Source organism: Mesoplodon bidens, assembly GCF_964165515.1.
Source record: "Mesoplodon bidens genome assembly, chromosome: 4".
Lineage (NCBI taxonomy): Eukaryota > Metazoa > Chordata > Mammalia > Artiodactyla > Ziphiidae > Mesoplodon > Mesoplodon bidens.
In genome coordinates, this window is record NC_138160.1 from 1,704,922 (window position 1) to 1,721,658 (window position 16,737).

Below are 16,737 nucleotides of genomic sequence, written 5' to 3' on the forward strand. Positions count from 1 at the left end.
TGCATGTGACCACATATGTGATCCCATTGTGCAATGATACTGGTGAGATTTCAGGTGCATGATCACACACGCATGATTACATGCATGTAATTACAGTGCACAATCATACACAGTGGTTGTTTGCACATGACTGCATGTATGTAACTACACACGATTACATTGCATAGTAATCTGCACGTGGCTGCATGCATGTGATCACACGTCTGTGATGGCATTACACATGGTTGTGATCCTGTCTTGTGGGGAGACTCTCTCCCTTGCTGGCTGTGAGGAAGCAGTGCAGGGCTGAGGCCTCTGTGTCCGGTCCCCACAGTGCAGTACAAGTGTATATGCGTGCACACACACTTGCACACTCACACATGCACCCCCAGCGCTGCTGCACCTCTCAGCACCCACCTGGCCGAGCTGTGTCTGCAGAGGTCAGGGTGCCCTGTCTGGCAGGCTCAGAGGGCAGGCGTCGAGCCAGTCCCAGGAGACGGCACTCGAGGGAGCAGAAGGGGCTGGTCTGGGGAAGGTTATGAACAGACAGGAACCGAGGAAAGTACTTTTCACAAATGGCTTTCCGGGGGGCGGGCAGAGGCATGAGCAGCCCTGGACAGGCATTTGCCACGGTGTCTGGACACAGAACATCTTTACGGCTGAGTCTCTAGCTCTCTGCTTACGCAGCTGGACTGTGCATGTAGGACTGCGGGCGTGTGAGCACACGCACTCCAGTGTGTGAGTTTGTACACGTGTGCACGTGTCTGGGTGTGCACATATGTTCATGTGGGCGCTGGGAGCGTGCATGTACGTGGTGCATATGCTCTGTGTCACCAGCTGACCAGGTGTCTGATTCTCGGGTCCATTTAGAGGCAGCACTTTGTGGCCTTGGACTAAAGGCCAGAGAAGGTTTGAAGTGTGGACACCATGGATGCACTAGAATATTCTGCCACAGACTTCTTGCCAGCAGGCAAGCCCACCTCTGTGCCCAGCAGGTGTGGTCTGAGGCCGGCAGCCTGGGGCCCCCGAGGTGCCACCACTGCAGACATAGCCGGGCAGCTGGTGGCCTCCAGAGAGAAGAGGGCTCCAGATGGGTCGTGGTAGGCCCCCCTGGTTTCGTTTATATTTATTTGTTTATTTTTTCTGAATAATCCCTGTGCGCTGGTTGCCCTCGAGGGAGGGACTTACGCTCTCAGGCTGGTCTGTCCATGGCTCAAGGCCTCCCTGCCTCCCAGGGACCAGCAGGGCCCACGGTGATGCTCACTCCTCTGTCACCCTGTCCACTGCTGCTCTGCGACCCGTGGCTGCCAGGCCTTACTTCCCAGGCTGAGATTCCAGGGCGGCCTGGCCTCCAGACTCCTCAAGAGAGGCCCTGCCTCATGGGGGCCCTGCTGCTGAGGGACTGACAGAGAAGGAGTGCGCTCTCACCAGCGCTGGGGCACACCTGGCCCCGCCACTCCCCTGCCACACCCAGGTCAGAGCTGCCGCTGCAGGAGGGGTGTGGGGGAGGTGCACCTGGACGTCAGGGCAAAACCATCCTCCCCTCTCTCCCCTCCTACCCCCTCCCTCTCCTCCCCTCCCCTCCCCTCCCTCCCCTCCCTCCCCTCCCCTCCCCTCCCCTCCCTCCCCTCTCCCACCACCCTCCCTTCCCCCAGTCCCCCCCACCCCCGTGGTCTTTTCAGTGGCTCCATCCTAGTGCAGTGAGACGGAGGAGGGTCAAGCACAGCAAGGCAGCCACCTGGTTAACACGGCACAGGTGCAGAGCCAGGTGAGCAGGACATGCCCCTCATGTACCCCTGGGCGTGTCTGGTGCATCTCTTCTGCTTGTGGCACTGGAGGTCCTCTGTGGAGGCGAGTGCTTGGGGTCATTGGGTCCACGTGGGCCGTGCACTTTGTTGCTTGTGTGAATCCGGCCCTCTCCTACGGAGGCCCCAGGACAGCCTTACCTGGCCCCTCGCCCATGGCCTTTGTGCAATGGTGAGCAGGGCAGGACCAGCCACATCACGAGACTGCTCGGGTATTTATAGAGAGACTCGCACGTGGCTCCACCGAGCACGCACCCACGTGCGTACACTCCCACGCACACCACCCGTTTTCTGTGGGCCTGGTCCTCAGCGCCTTTGGTTCTCCCAGACTTTCCGGGGCTCTGTGCGGATGTGGCAGGACGTGCCCAGGAAGTGCCGTGCGTCTGGACCTGCGTTTCTTTGCTCAGTCGCCCCCGGCCTCCGACGTGCCCGCAGTGACAGCTGGAAGGCCGGGGACGTGTCGGCGAGGTAACCTTTCCTCGCCTCTCGCTGTCACGTCTGTCCCCTGCCACTGTGGCATTTGGGAGCCCTGCTGCAGACGCGAGCCAGCGGCTGCCAGATGACACACGTCAGCGGCCAGAGCAGGGTCTGACCTCCGAGGCACGCGCTGGGCCGGGAGCGGCCCTCAGCAGCCACCTGGTGCATTCCAGAGGCTCTGGTGGCCCGGGGGTGTCAGGCGCCAGGCCGCCCCTTCTGAAGGCCCGCCCTCCCTCCCTCCCTCCCCGAGCTGGGAGAGCCAGGCCCCAGAGGCTGCAATAGTCAGTCACAGCAGCGAGAAGCCTAAGGCCCTCAGCACAGGGATAGGAATGCGAGTCCCCCCTTGGGCTGGCAGGAAGCCTGTCCAGGCCTGCCGGGCTCTCTCCTCCCCACACCTGGCTCAGGTGCCTCTGGGCCTTCTCAGGCCGCTGTGGGACACACCCCACCTCCACCAGCTCCGAGACTGGGAACAGCCTGACGTTCTCCCCCCATGCTGAGCACAGGTGACACTGGGACTTGCGGGGCAGGGGCTGCAGCGGGTGCTCCGTCTGCAGGGCCCTCCTGGGCCGAGGGCGTCCCACACTAAGTCCTGTGTTTCTTACTGATGCTAAAGGAGCAATAAAAATTCTAAATAATAATGAAAGATAATTTTAAGGTGGCTTCACTACAGGAGGAAGCTGAAAATGGATTCTATCGGGTGACACTACCTAATTTCTGTTTTTATTTGAAAAAAATTGATAGACTCTATGTTTTGGAGCAGTATTAGGTTTACAGAAGAGATGAACAGGAAGTGCAGAGAGTGCCCACGTAGTGCACCCACCCCCGTTCCTCCTCTCATGCCACCTGCACTGGTGTGGCACCAATTGCCATCACTGATGAATCGATATCGATACATGACGATTGATCGGAGTTCACAGCACGTTCGCTCTTGGTGGTGTACGTTCCACGGGTTTGGACAAATGTATGAAGACCTGTGTCCGCCATCATGCATCACACAGAGTGTTGTCACTGCCCCAAAGTCCCCCGTGCTCCACCTATTCATCCCCCCGGTCCCCACGGCAGCTGCTGATCTTTTGCTGCCGCTGTGGCTGTGCCTTTTCCAGACGTCACTGAGCTGCCCTCGTGCAGTGTGGGGCCTGCTCAGACGGGCCTCTTTCACTCAGTAAATGCATTTAAGCTTCCTCCATACTTTTTATTTTTGCCTCCTGCCCCTCGGGCTTCCCATGGGTGACACGGGTTCCACCCCAGGCCTGCCCACGGGCCCTGTGCTCCCTCGTGGGGAAGGCGCCCATGGCAGGCCCCTCTCCCCACTCTTCTGGGCAGCTCAGGGTGGCTCTTCGCTGACATAAAATCTGTTGCCCCGGTTTCCATGTACAGCTCCTGGTGGCTCATGGCATGCGGAGCTGGCACACTTATTATCTCTTTAACTCAATCAAGAATAAGCTCCCTCCAAGACCCAGGCCGACTAACTCGCCAAGGCCGGGGCACCCCACATGGCACCTGCACATGGACACACACGGTGATGCCTCCACGTGGACTCTAGGGTCCTCCAGAGGTGAGGACCAGCCTTGCTGCCCCAGAGCCTGGCCGGGGGCAGATCTGGGAAGAAGGATGCTGGCTGGAACAGCTGAGGGGGCTGCATTCATTCGTCCTGTCTCCCTGCCCCCCACGAGGCCAAAGGAGTCCCTTCCTCTTTCCTGGGGTCCCTGTACTGGGGTCTCTGAGGGGCTGGGGGAACCGTGTGTGGTTAGGAACCAGAGCAGCTGTGAGCCTGGGTCTGCTTCCTTGTCCCCACCAACGCCCTCCCCCAGGGGAGCGAGAGGCTTGGGAGCGGGACCTCGGGTGCTGCTGGGGCTCACACCCACGCCTTCCAACTTGGTCCACCTCACTCGTCTCACAGGTAAGTGGGCATCCTGAGTGCCCACCACAGCCAGCTGGGCACCTGGGTGAGCTGACCCCTGGGGGCGACCCTTCTCTCTTGTTCTTGGTGGGAGCCGGGCATCCAGGTCCCACACCAGGGCCTGGATTCCCACATGGCTGTGGCTCTTGTGGGCCCCATACCATCGCTGGCTTCAAGTCTGACTCACTGTCTGGCCAGAGAGTGAGATTCAACTCTAGACGGATTCCACCAGCCCCAAGACCCCGGTGGACTGGGGTTCCTGGCCTCAAGAAGTTGGAGCTGCAGGAGAGGAGAGACAACCCAGAGCGATTGCCTGCAGGCCGGCACGGGCGTGCTCATGGCCTGAGGGCTGGGGTGGTGCCTGGCCTGGGCCGAGAATCAGGACGGTTGGAGGGAGGGGTGTACAAGGGGCCTTGGGGCGGGGAATCTGCTCGTCTTCCAGCCCAGTCTGCAAAGGGGGCCATTCTCCAGACTCATCATAGTCATCGGGGGAGGCTTCCACTCTCAGCACCAGCCCTCAGCATGCAGACCCCTTGCCTGCTGGGTGGAGGCGGAAGGAGAAGCACCCGTGTTAGGAGAAGGTGTTTTTCTGGTCTGGGGGACCATGGAGCCTGCAGCGGAGGCCCATCGGGGAGAGCATGCCTGTCCAGGGCGGTGCTGCAGCTGGAGTGCTTAGGGCCCGGTGAAGGAAAACCAAGAAGGCTCTTCCCAACTCTGCCACGGTGGAAGGCTCAACCGGGAAGCCTGGGCAATGTGGAAGTGCAAGCACCGAGTGACAGTGTCCCAAGGGTGCACTGGCCTGGGCTGGGAGCCTGACTGTGTATCAGTCAGGTTTGCTGCATGACAAACTTCTCCAAATCACACAGAGCAATTCTCCTCACCTTCCACCTGGGCTGAGGGCTGGCTGCTGCATCTCTCATCCTGGGCCGCACCCGGGACATGCCTTCCTCAAGGTGGAGAACAGAAACCAGAGACGGCTCACACCGCATTGGCTAAGGCGGGGTGTGGTGGAGCCCGCGTCTGAGGGGCGGGGGCTCGTGTTCTCGCAGGGGTGACATGGCAGGTCACAGGGAACAGGCTCCTTCCAGGAGGGGGACGGCGCAGTGGGCGGCTCCCCAGTCACGCGGTCACAGTGCTCCCTGAGAGGCGGTGGAGGGCTCTGCGCGTCACTAGCGGAGCAGTGGCTGTGGCGCGGCTCTCACGGCGCCCGTGGGGCAGCGTTGGCCAGGTGGCCACACAACGGCAGCATCTACGTGGGGTGAGGGCCACGTACGTCACACTCTCCTTATCAACGAGATTTAACGTGGACTAGACGTCGCACTCGCTGCTAGACCTAATTCTGAATCTTGTTTATAGGTACTTGCGTGTGGCTACCACGGCGAGTTTAAATGGACTGATTGAAAGAAGTACCTGGGGTCCATTCGGTCTAGTCTACTAGTTTAAGTTCAGTTTGGGGCCGTATTTGGATTTCAGAACTCAGTGGCAGCAACGTGGGACTGGAGGTTGTCCCGCGGCCTCTAGATGCGGGAGGCCTGTGGTCAGCCCCCAGGGCCTTCCCGCCAGCCGAGGGGGCTGGGGCTGGTCCTGCTCACGCAGAGCCCGGGGGGCGAGCCTGCAGGCCTGGACACAGAGCAGACCCGCCGCGGTGGTCCACCCAGAGGCACGTGCTGCTCGGACCTGGCCCATCGGGTCTGCCCCAGACACCGTTGCTGGGCCCATTCTGGTCCCACCAAGACGTAAATGATCAGAAGCCTCCTCTTCAAAGGGCAGTTGGAGGAAAGCGAACCTTTGCAGCGACGGTGGTGTCCCAGTCGCCCTCCCGGGTGTGGTGGACGCTTTCTAGACTGAGGGGCAGCCTCCATGGGCCCCGTTACAGTCCCTCCCAGACGGGCTGAGCTGTCTTCCTTTCTCCTTCTGGAAGAAGACTCCCAAGTCTTAGGAAGTGGCTGCAGGGAGGGCTGATACTCTCTGAGGGCCGCAGGGCCCGCGGGGCAGCCTGACCGGTGGGTGGTGGGGCCTGTGCTGGGGCTCAGGCGACTCTGCGGGGACAGGCCAGCCTGAGGGAAGCAGCAGCCACACGCATGCATCTCGTCCTCAGGTGGGCACTCGGGGCGTCCGCTGGGATGCGAACGATTATGGCCCTGTGGACAGACCTCCCCACTGCCTGTGAACCTGCGGTCCTAACTCCCTGCCCCAGGCGCCATTTCCCAGCTCCCTCCTTATTTAATTAGTGTCGGCTGGAGGCTCCAGAGTTCACCCTTTAGCACCACTTTTCCTAGTTCCAGGATTTCCTGCCCGTTTCCTCCACCCCTGGTCATTCTCTCCAGGGAAGCCGGCCCAGGGGGCGTCCTGGGAGGTGAAGGAGTTGGGGGCTGCGTGACGCTGTGAGGATGAGCACTTTCTCTGCACCCAGGATGCTGTGGTCCGCACGGGTTGGAAGAGGAATTTCCAGACGCAAAGTATTTTAGATGAGAGTGAGTTTGTTGAGAACATAGAGCAGAGTTAGGTAGTGAGGGTCCTGCAAATCCAGTGGCCGACTTCCTGACAGACCAGGGAGAACCGACCCCCTTTGCGGGCTAGTGGCCAACTTTTATAGCCTCAAGACAAAGAAAATTCCTGCTGGCAGGATGGCATTAGGTGATTGGTCAGGATGCTACAAGGTTGTTACATGGTGAATATTTTACCTAATATGGAGTCAGGGCACTGACAGGTTTAGGTCAGGAGAGCCTGTGGCAACAGTTGCTATGGGGGCTCGGTTAATTTCGGAGACTTTTGTCCTGTGCCCTCAACAGAGGGCTCCACAGACGAGACGGCTTCAGAAGAGGCAAAGGGGAGGTGGAGGGGTGGGTAGCCCCGTTCTCCCCCGCAGAACACGCCGGTGACCAGCCCCGGATGAGCCGCTCGAGCACTGGGTTGGGGGGGGTCCTTCCCTCCAAGGCTGTGGGCCGGCTCGTCCTCACTAGGGAGCCTGAGGCCAGCCACCTCCCCTCTGCGCGCCCCCAGCCCTGCAAAGCTCTCCCGTGGGGCCCTCAGGGCAGCTTTGTCAGGTCAGGTCTGGGTGGTCCTGTGCGTGGCCCCCTGGCCCCCGGGGGGTGAGGCCACGTGCCGCCAGCCCTTCTGCACGGGGCCCATAAATCCTTCTTGCTGGGCCCGCCACTCAGACTTCCAGCCACCCTGTAGCTAAACGGCACTGATGATTACCACAGAGCAAATAAATGGCCATTTCACTTTGTAGATTACACGTAATTGTGCTTGGACTGTGTCAACTTCAGGTTTAATTGGTGTGTAGGCTGCGAGGCATGCAGTTTGGCACGTGAAATTTATTTATGCAATAAAATTTGCCGTAACTGAGAGAGGAAAAATAAAGGGGAAAACAATATGGTTCACACCATAATTATATAACGAAGCTCGAATTAGAAATATTGCTTGGTCCACAAACTTCCTCTGGACCGGGAAAAGCGGAAGGCAAAGCCAGCGTCGCAGTTCTTGGATTCTTAGGAGGACTGAGTTCTGAGGCTCAGCGCCGTGGACATGGGGTCGTTCTTGGAACAGAGCCCCCCGTAATGATGGGCCGCTAAGAGCCAGACTGCACCGAGGTGAGGGGGAGGCTCAGGAGAGACGGAAAACAGGAACCGAGGAGATAGTTTACTTTCTTCTTACATAAAAGTGAATCTTGTGAAACAGCTCATTGGATAGAAAGCCTTCTTACTCAGAAAGGAAGAAAAAAGACAAATTACTGCACTGCGGCTCTGTGTTTATCTAAAGGTGTATCATTAAGCCGGAATTCTGATGATAATCTGCAAACTAAGTGCTAAACAGTGGAGGTCTGGCTCCCACGTGATATTTCCAAGGCAGAGAAGCTTGAGATTTCACTTGTCATCTGCAGGGTCCTTTAAAGCACCCCCACACACACACACCCACCTAGGCCATGGCTCCGTGGACTCCAGACGCAGGAATAAGAGGGGAGCAGGGTGGCTGGGGGCACCTCGGCTCCCCCCACGGCCCTCAGTGCCATCCCGCAGACGGTCACCCCCACGGTCCTCGTGGGCTCCCTGCACTGCTGGCCCGGCCGCCCCTTGGGGCTGTGGCTGCCACTCTGGGTGCGGAGATCAGGACAGCAGTGTCCCAGGCCCTGGGACGGGTAGGACCCAGGGCCCCGACCCACCTGGAGGGCAGGGTCTAGGGCCCCTCAGAGGAAGGCCGGAGGGAAACGTCAAACCCCTACCAAGTGCCAGCCCGAGGTCTCTGAGGTGGGCCCCGCCCGGGCTGCTTCTGAGCGCCTGGGACGGTGGTTGGGCTTCCCCCTTTCTGTGGAGTCGCTGCAGCTGTGGACAACGGCTGTGCCCTTGACGCCCCTCCTGGCCCAGCTCCCTAGGGGGACTACACTGCGGCATCGCGGCCTATGTAGGATGTGTCCGCCCTGAGCGCCCATCGCTGTCCAGAGGGGTCCGCTCACCCTGCAGCGCTGCACCCGGCCATCCAGAGGTGCACACGCATCCCCACTGCAGGCCTCGAGGTACCCGGGGCCATCCAGCCCCCATTTGTAGCAAAGGACAGACGCCTCCAATTGCCCGCTGTCCCCGTGGAGGTCAGCGGACACGCCTGCTCTTGGCTGGGACGGGAGGGTGAGCAGAGGCTAGGGCGAGGTTAGAACGCGGGTTTTGGCTCCTTTGTTGGAAGGGAACAGCGTGAGCCCCTCAGAAGAGAGTTCCCACAGAGAAAGAAGCCCTCCCTGCGTCCCTGCGCGAAGGGCACCTGCTCTGGTTTCCTCTCCACCCGGTTCCCCCTACTCCCACCACCCCCAGCTGTCTGTGGGGCACGTTCCCAAGTAAAGCCTCAGACTCTGAGGGTCTCCTCTGCCTTCAGGGACCCAGGCCTGACAGCTGTGGCAGGAGCAGCCCTGGCGGCACTCAGAGGGCAGCTCAGAGCTGGGACGTCACCCGGGGAGGGCCAGGGCCTGCTGCTGGGGAGGGTGGAGGGCCCTCGGTGTGTGTGGGGGAGTGCCTGGGGGCCCTCAGTGTGTCCAGGGGGGGCGGTGCATGGGGACCCTCAGTATGTCCGGAGGGGGTGCGGTGCATGGGGACCGTCAGTGTGTCCATGGGAGGTGGTGCATGGGGACCCTCAGTGTGCCCAGGGGGGCGGTGCATGGGCACCCTCAGTGTGCAGGGGGGCGGAGTAGGCAGGGACCCTCCATGTGTGGAAGCCCCTCAGGCAGCAACAGTGTCACCGGGGGTGCAGGGGGTGGAGATTAGGAGTTGCCGTGGCCTGAGAATGCGGCGGCTCAAGGGTTTGAAGGTTGTGGATGGATGGCCTTTGTCCGCACGCTCAGGAAGAAAATGCCGGGGGCAGGTCAGCCAATGCCCCGCTGAAGAGGGCTGCAGAGTCAGAAGCCTCCTGGTGGTTTAAAGGGGCACGTGGAGGCCAGCTGGAGAAGTCCCTCCCACAGTGGGTGCCCTGGGTCCGAGGGCCACCCCGAGGGCACATCTAGGACGGCCACCACGGTCCTCACCTTGCAACCCCGGGCACTGGGCCATCGTGCAGCAAGTCCTGGCTGCAGCTCCGAAACCACCACTGTGAGTCAAGAAAGTAAATCAGAAGTAACACCATCCGTCTCCCAACAAGGCTGGGCAGATTCGGGCCCCCTCAGTGTCCTGAGATGCCCACGTGGCTGACCCCATTGCACACCCATGTGGCTTATCTGTCGGGCCTTTGCCACAGCCAGTGGGTGACGGCGGGGGACACGGTGATGGTCAAGCTTCAGCAGATGCCGTGGAGTTTCCACTGAAGGAGGCGCAGTCACGTCGGACCCCTGGGGCTCCTCCTGACACTGGACCAGCGGGGGAGGGAGCTGTTGCATGGGGGGGACGGTAACTGGGTCTGCCCCTCGTAGGGCTGGGGGTGCTGCTCCCATGGGGCGGGAGGAGCACAGAGGACTCACTGGGATTCGCTCACGGTCTCCGGCCAGGTGAGAACAGAGAGGCCCAGGGCAGCCGGCAGAGCCGGGTGGACAAGTCCTAGGAAACTGTCGGCCACCAGCTGCCTTCCTGGAGTCAATTTTCTTGAAAAGGCTCGTCACCCGTCACAGAGAAGTAATTGCAAAGATGTGCGTAAGAAACAATTGGAAGAACGTTGCCCAGATTCTGCTCCGAGTGAGGGCGTCGCAAGTGATTCTTATTTCCTTAGACTCCCTCGTGTTCTCCCAGTTCTCGGCAGAGGTGACCATAGTAACGGTCAGAAGAACACTGGGGACGGGGAGGGATCGCCATCGCCCAAGGACGTGGCCTCAGAGCTTCTCGTGCCGGACGTTCGTCACTGGCCGGGCCGCGCAGACCCTGCCCCTCAGCCAGAAACCGGGAGGGACGTGGGTCGGGGCGGGGGGGGGGGGGGTTGAGGGGCGGGGCCGGAGGGGGCGGTGGTGAGGGGCGGGGCCGGGGGGCGTGACTTACGCCCTAGCTCTTTCTGACACAAGAGTAACGGTGAGGTCATGTGGGCGAGGTCAACCGACAATTTCACATCTGCAGGGTGACCTGGGGCCATCTGTCCTCGGCGGAGCTGATGAGCTGTCAGTGCAGGCGGGGGTGCGGGTGCAGCCAGCGGCGGGCGGCGGGCGGGTCGCGGTACTGACGGCAGCCCAGCCCCCCTCCTGCCCCCCAGCTGGGGCATCTCACAGTCTGGTTCCAGGCTCTGCCTGGAGGTCCAGGGTGCGAGGCCCAGCAGTGGGGAACTGCCTGGGACGAAGGGGCCACCTTTTGTCCCCGTGGGACACCGATGCAATCGCATGCCCCCCCCCCCCCGAAGCTGTCTCTTTCGGGACCTCCATTCCAAAGTCGCTTCTTTCATTCAGAGCTGTTTGCTTCTCTGAGACTTCCTTGATCTTGGTAAATGCCACCCTGAGCCCTCTGACCTCCGACCTCTCCTTTGCTCTGGGTGGGAGAGAGGCTGCAGGGGCCGCTAACCCTGGCTGAGGGGCTCCTGAGGACCCCGTCTCGTGTCCCCTGTCACAGGAGCCCTCACCCCGTCCCCGCCGTGAATCCAGAAGTCTCGTGACTGCTGCTCCGTCCTCCAGGGTCTCTCTCCTAACCACAGGGTCCCAGCGTCCCTAGGTGGGACGCAGAGGCTCGCCCGCACCCCAGGCTTGGTTTTCACTGAAATGTGAGAGTGGGTGCGTGCACCCGGTGCCCGGGACAGACCCTTGCCCTGGCGGGGCAGCGCCCTCACGGGATGGCCCCGAGGGACCCGAGCCGAGGGACAGATGTGCCGAGGCCCGCCTCTAGTCTGGTGGCCTCGACCGCAGACACAGTGGTGCGCTCTGGCTGGGGGCCTGCATGTGTCCAGGGAGCTCGTGTCCAGGCAGCGCGTGGCTGATTCTCGACCTGGACTAATTTAGGAGGAAGATTCGTTGCCGGTCCCCCCATCCCTTAATGTTTGGGTCAGAGACTCAGGGAAGGCACCGACCGGTGCACTCCGAGCTTGGCGCCAGGGGATTAAGTCCCTGCTAGTTGTAAGCTGTGTAGCAGTGGGGCTCACAGCAGCACTGTGTCTCCTCACGAACTTGCAGCTTATTTATTTTATCCATAATAGTTTGTGCCTCTTTTTTTGTTTGTTTGTTTGTTTTTTGCGGTACGCGGGCCTCTCACTGTTGTGGCCTCTCCCGTTGCGGAGCACAGGCTCCGGACGCGCAGGCTCAGCGGCCATGGCTCACGGGCCCAGCCGCTCCGCGGCATGTGGGATCCTCCCAGACCGGGGCACAAACCCGCGTCCCCTGCATCGGCAGGCGGACTCTCAACCACTGCGCCACCAGGGAAGCCCCGGTTTATGCCTCTTAATCTCCCCCTCCCCTCCGCTCCCCCTTCCCTCTCCCCACTGGTCACCACTCGTCTGTTCTCTGTATCTGTGTGTCTGCTTCTTTTTTGTCTTATCCTTGTTCTTCTCCCCGATCTCTCTCCCGTTCTTATCCGCATGGTGCCCTGGTGTTGTTTCATTTACATGAATGTCAGCAGAAAGAGGGATCAGGAGAGGGGGAGGGACCTGGTGAGGCCGCTTCCTGCTAAGCCCACAAGTTCAGGGCTACTCCAGCGTCGCAGCAAAGTCAGAGCCTCGGGAAGCGGAGTTCCACAGGTTCTACCATCCACACGGCCCCTCTATTAGGCTCCTGGGGCGACTGCAGCAGAGGGCCACAAGCTGGGGGACGTAAAACAACAGACGTTTATTGTCTCCAGCCCTGGAGGCTGGGATCCGAGACTGTTGGCAGGGCTGTTCCCTCTGAGGCCTCTTTCCTGGTGTGTGGATGGCTGTCTTCTCCCCGCGTCCTCACCTCCTCTGCTTATAAAGAGCCAGCCGCCTTTGACTAGGCCCCCCCAGTGACCTCATTTTACGTTGATTCCCTCTTTAAAGACCCATCTCCGAACAGGCCACCCCCTTGTTGGAGTATCAGGTCGCTGTGACTTTAAGCACCGCATAGGGGAGTCCGAAACGCCTGGAGAACCTCCTGACTCAGGCTTTGTCCTCTCTGCCCCTCGTGTGCAGGGCCCACATCCCTTGAGGCCGAGAGAACGAGGACCCCAGCGCCCTGGGGGCCATCACAGGTGGACCAGGCTATAATCGGGCTGGAGAGCTGCAGTGACCTCCAGGTGACACGAGAGGCTTTATCACAGAGCTGCTCTTTCCTGGGGAACATGTGTGGGTGGGCTTTACCAGCTGGTAGAGAGAAAAATGTGCTCCCAGATCTTAGCTACATTTCAGGAACAGGGGATGTGTTGATTTTTTTCCACTGAAGAAACTGCCTCTGGACAGTCAGCTGCAATTGGGGTCACGGGCCTCCTGGGTTTATGACAATCCCCTGTCCTCCTCCCAGGCCACGGGGGAGGTGGGTGGATGTTTGGTTGTGATCACCACCCGCATCTCTCAACATCTTGGTGGTGGCTGGTCTTGGCAGGTCCTCCAACTGCAGGACAACATTGGAAGACCTCGGGTTACATTTTGGTGGGAAAAGGCAGCTCCCCGTCTCCCCCTTGGCCTTTCTGACCTTCTCAGCCCTTGCTGGGGACTCTGCAATGTCTGCATTCTGCAGCCCAGGGAGTGACTGCACGGCGGGCTAGACCAGGCCAGAGTGAGAAGCCTGGCTGCAGCCCACACGCCATGCACCTGCCCTTGGAGCCCCTGGATGCGGCCACCGTGCCTCCTGGGTTCCCAGGAATTAGTGTCGGTTCTGACCAACCATCTAGAAATCACCAGGAGGCCTGGGTGTGTCCTCCCTGGTAATGGCCCCTGCAGGATAGCTAGGAGGGAGACTTGCTGTGGAAATTTCTGGTAGTGTCCACTCTGGGGGACCCAGTCTCCCCTCTGTGTAATGGGCTCTGGGCCCCTGAACTGACTCGAGTGGGTGCTGGTCAGGGGCCGAGACTCAAGCTCAGCCTTGATCATCAGACCTGCAGGTTGTTTTGTGTTGCTTTTGCACCTGTCCCTTTTATTACACAAATGAAGTAAGATTTGAGTTGGTGTGTATTTGAGTCCTAAGAAGGCCAAGATTCACTGGTAGCATCAAGGATCTTTGTGGGCCAGGCTGTGTTTGGGCAGCCCTGCTACATCCACCCCACTTCTCGTGGCCAAGACCTGCCCTTGGCCCCGGCTACTCTGGGACCCGCTCCCCGTCGGATGGGGCCCGGCTAGTGGCATCATCTCTCACGGTCACTGGCGGCCTGCGGAGAACAGCTGTGGCAGAGGCGTGGACAACAGGGGTTCTCTTTGTCCATGGCTATTCACAGCCTCATGGAAGGAAGTTCTCTGGACGGAGGGAAGCAGGCAGTGGGTGAGGAGATCATGCACAATACATGCTCCCCTGCCACATTCCTATCCACCTAAGCGTTGGGGTCCTTTCCTGCCAGTGCTCTGATGTCATTTCATGCCGTCAACCATCCGGGCCAGGTTTCCACCAGCCGGTTACAACTTGGAGTCACCGTCAGCTGCTCAAATCGATGCTGGGAAGCCAGGACACAGCATCAGGCAGCCACACCCATGAATGTGCCCTGAACCACTGCTGCACGCCTTCCAGCCTGGCCTGGCGCCCTCAGGATCCCACCCCGCATGTTCCCGGGCTTCTGGCAGTGATTGTAGAGTCTCACAGTTCTCCCGGGTGCACATCCATCCTCCAGGGTCAAGTTTGCACCTGAGCCTGGGCACTCCTGGGATTTGAGCTTGTTTCTGGGTTTCACCAGGATGGGAGGTGATAGGGATACAGGTTCTCTCGGGGCAGGAGAGGGTCGACGGCGGATGATGGGGAACAATGCCCAGCATGTAGGAGGATTCAGGCTCATCCTGCTGGCTTCTGCCCTCCTGGCTCCTCCCAACACCAGGCCTTTCACATCAGGGGCCCCGCAGGGCTGAGAGTCCAGCTGCATCGAGAGCCGGCTGGCCTGCACCGGGCGCAGCCCGGGACTCTGGTTTCCAGGAATTGTGACCTTTTGGTTACTGGCGATAAGGGCTTCTTTCAGGCCGACAAAGACGCTCTCGGGCCTTTACGAGCTCCAGGATGGGATTGTGGCGCCGGGGGCCCTCGGTGCCCCGGTCCCTGTGCCTTGGAGAGCGCAGCAGCCCGCTGGTCATCGGAGCCTCCCTGTGAACAGGCACCAGGCTCCCGATGACCACAGGTGATAGTGAGTGATTACTTTGTTACCCTGAGCAAAATCGACCAGCGCTCCGTCTCCCACGGCAGTGGGGGGTCATTAATGCCTTTAGATCTCATCAGATCGGGAAGCTCACTAGATTTGTCCTGGAGCTTCTATCCTGGATGAGCCACTGCAATGGTCATTATGTGGATCTGGGGGATAAAGGAGGAATTCATGCTTTCCCAGAAGGTGGGAGATGCTGGGAGCAGGGGGTCTTCTGTCAGCCCTGGACACTGCAGACCTCCCCTCCATGGCCCAGTCCTGACTTGTTGGGTGTCACAGCCTGCCATCTCTCCCTCCCCTGGCCTCTGGAAATCGAGGCTTCCTTCCTTCCTTTCTGCTTTCCCACCCTCTCAGGAGCACAGTCACCTGGACCCTTCAGGGGCCGGTGGGTGCAAACGGCAACACCCCGTCCAGCCTGGGTTCGGGGGGCGCAGGCGCCTGGGCTCCCCCAGTATGAGGCCGCTCCCCCTCCCCTCCTGCTTCCCCAGAGACGTGCTCACAGCAGACCCTCTGGGTCTAATGGGCCCTGCCTGCAGTTTGCATGAAGCACCGTGCGGACAAGGACGTGTCCTAAAGCTCTGACACCCCGACGAGGCCTGACGCCCAGCCTGGCCTCACATGCCGGGCAAGGTGACAGCCCCTTGGCTGCGCAATGGCTGGGGCTTCGTGGTCCTGAGCGGTGGTGACTCTGGGGCTGCACAGGTCGCTGCAGTCTGGTGGCCCCTGGTTCCCGCCCTACACACCCGCCTAGTTGAGATCCCAGGAGGGTGGCATGCCATGCTGTGAACTGCTGGTGTCACTTTACAGGGAGCACATGGGTTACGTCCAGTGTCAGAGCAGCCTTGATGAGGGGGCGGCCCCGGAGGCTGAGGGGTTCATGCCCAGGCCCAGGGGCCATGCTGACAACAGGTCCGAGGTGACCACTGTGGGCTCCTCTCCACGTCTCTGCTACGGTCGCTTCTTGTTTTCTGGATGGAGTGAGAAGTCAGGCAAGTGTGCAAAATAAAAGCAGAAATACACTGTCTAAGAGCAAAGTTGTGACGAAACAGCCAAAACTTCTTTTACCATAACCATCTAGAAAATGTCCATAAGACCACTTCTCCCTTCTCTACATTTACCCCCTATACTTAAATGTGGTGCTTTTATACATAAGTATCTGTTTATTTATTTGTATCTCATACCCCTTCACAAAGGAATGTAATCTCAGGATCCTGCAGTTTCATTGCCCATCAAGGCACCCACCCTCTGGGTTCAAGAACCAACCACAGGGGTTCCTAGCAGGGTCGGGTGCAGGGCGGCGCCTGGCATGAACCTCCATGCTGGTAAAAGATGGACGAGGATGCAGTGAAGATTCAGACTAACCCCCTTTTCTGTGGTTCAGGTTTCGGTAAATCAAAAGCTCTTTTAAATGCAAGGACAGCATTCTAAAATGAACTCAGTGGCAGGTAAGGATGCATCTGGGAACAGGAGGATCTACCTTTTCTTTCTGTTTCCCGATTTCATAGATGTTTGTATTTCCTTAAGTAGGTGTGTCTGTGTCAAAGGTATTCGAAACGAGGATGTTACACACTCACTGAGGGAAGAACATGGTCAATGTCAAGGGTAATAACTTATTTTGTACTTGAAACCGGAGGAATGAAATGAATGGGCTCTGATTTCCAGAAGCATGTGAAGGAAAGCTAAATAACAACATGGCTTGTGCGGTTAGAGAGAAGGTAAGGGCTCTTTGGAATGGATGGTGATGAGTCAGACAGCTGCGCGCGCACGCGCGCACACACCCACACCCCGCCCCTCCCGGCACCCCTGCAGCGCCCCTTGTTGGTGGAGAGAACCCCCAGTCTACGTCCTCCATAGGCGGTGGGTGCAGGAGCCAAGATAAGAGGAAGGACCCCGGGCTCCAGGGAGGCGG